Genomic DNA, 1,435 nt, shown 5'->3' with positions numbered 1-1,435 from the left:
ATTTTAGTTGCTTTAAAAACTTAGAATTATCAGCTTAAATTTGTATTCTAAAGAAAGAAAATTAAGAGATGTAAACACTTTTTGGCTTCATTGCTTTGAAAAATAAAAAATATATACAATTGTAAATTGGGTTGGTCTATTTGGTGTCATATAGGTAGTAGCCCGAGAATACTACTGGTCCCTTAAGTTATCAAATTTTACCCTAAACTGTAAAACTTTGTTAACATATTTTGACATTATCGGGGGGGTATAGCAATTCACTTCCGAGTAAAATTCAACCCCTGGCAATTTGAATTCAAAGCGAGTTTGATTAAAATTCACTCGGAATGAATTGTAGAACCTGCCTGATTAGTGCTGTTACCTGACAAGAGTACAATCCCAGTAGATAATTTCAGGAGTTAAAAGCCCTTCCGAAAGACTTTCCCGAGAGTCAAGAGGCATTCCACTCTACATTCCTTTCTCCTTTCTTTTTTGTATGGAGTGGCACAAATTGAAGGGCTTCTTCTTTCCTTACCCATAGAACGCCTTCAGAAGGCCTTTTGGAGAAGTTCTTTTCAAGTTGCTTCTTTAATTTATAGAAATCATACATATTTAATTATGTGTTATTGCAACTTAAAATGTTTATTGAAATTCATTTGTAATGCTTAATGATATGAATTTATCCATTCGCATAAATTGTAAATGAATAAGCCCTTCTAGAAGGAATGGCTTCACTTAAGAGGGCCTACCTAAAGTATCTTCTTTTTAAATAAATTAAATGCACCGGCATCCGACATTTCTTTTTCAGATTCCTGCATACAGTATTACAGTATACAGCTTTGTATTGTAGTGAGTGAAACCAGCTGTAATTTTATTTTGTTCGATCACGGATGCCGTAATTCGGGCCCAGTTTCTGCTAAGAAAGAGGTCGTTATCATACGAGTAACAAGCATTGGAGTAAAAATCGTGAGAATTTTGTTTCGGCTGTTCCACCAAGTGTACAATATTTATGTATAGTCCCTCCAGAAAAATTTAGAGACAGTCTGGCAAAGCGCTAGTTCCGAACTAAATATTTCAGAACTATCTCTGAACTAGTAAAAACGGCTACAGAGCGGGACAGTTGAAACTTGCGGTTTATGTAAGTGTACACATTCTCACTTCTCGTACAATATGAAAGTAGCTCAGCGTGAAGACCTCCGACTCAAGCATCGTTGGTCGCGAGTTCAAATCGAGGTGGAGGCAGTTGTGAGTTTTCAGATTTAATGAATTTAAATTGTTGCGTGCCGCTTACAATATTTTTATAAAATATGTAACAAACATGTAATCTGTAAAAGAAAAGAAAACACGGAAAAATATCCAAAAATCGAATTTTAAAAACGAATTAAAAAACTAGCCAAAACGGAACCGGGCAAAAACTAGTTGCAAAGTAATGCACTGGGCGACAATTGGCAATCGC

The 1,435-nt window shown here is 35.5% G+C and overlaps 1 protein-coding gene across 1 annotated transcript in view; it reads left to right on the top strand.

The window, feature by feature from the left end:
* Positions 1–1,435, top strand: part of LOC118743776 — a 452,583-nt gene that overhangs the window by 314,717 nt on the left and 136,431 nt on the right. The gene's annotated exons all lie outside the window — the stretch shown is intronic.

This window comes from Rhagoletis pomonella, unplaced genomic scaffold (genome assembly GCF_013731165.1).
Source record: "Rhagoletis pomonella isolate Grant_MI unplaced genomic scaffold, Rhpom_1.0 Rhpom_scaffold_00007, whole genome shotgun sequence".
Taxonomy (NCBI): domain Eukaryota; kingdom Metazoa; phylum Arthropoda; class Insecta; order Diptera; family Tephritidae; genus Rhagoletis; species Rhagoletis pomonella.
Note: the sequence above shows the minus strand (reverse complement) of the source record. Positions and strands in the feature narration are given on the sequence as shown.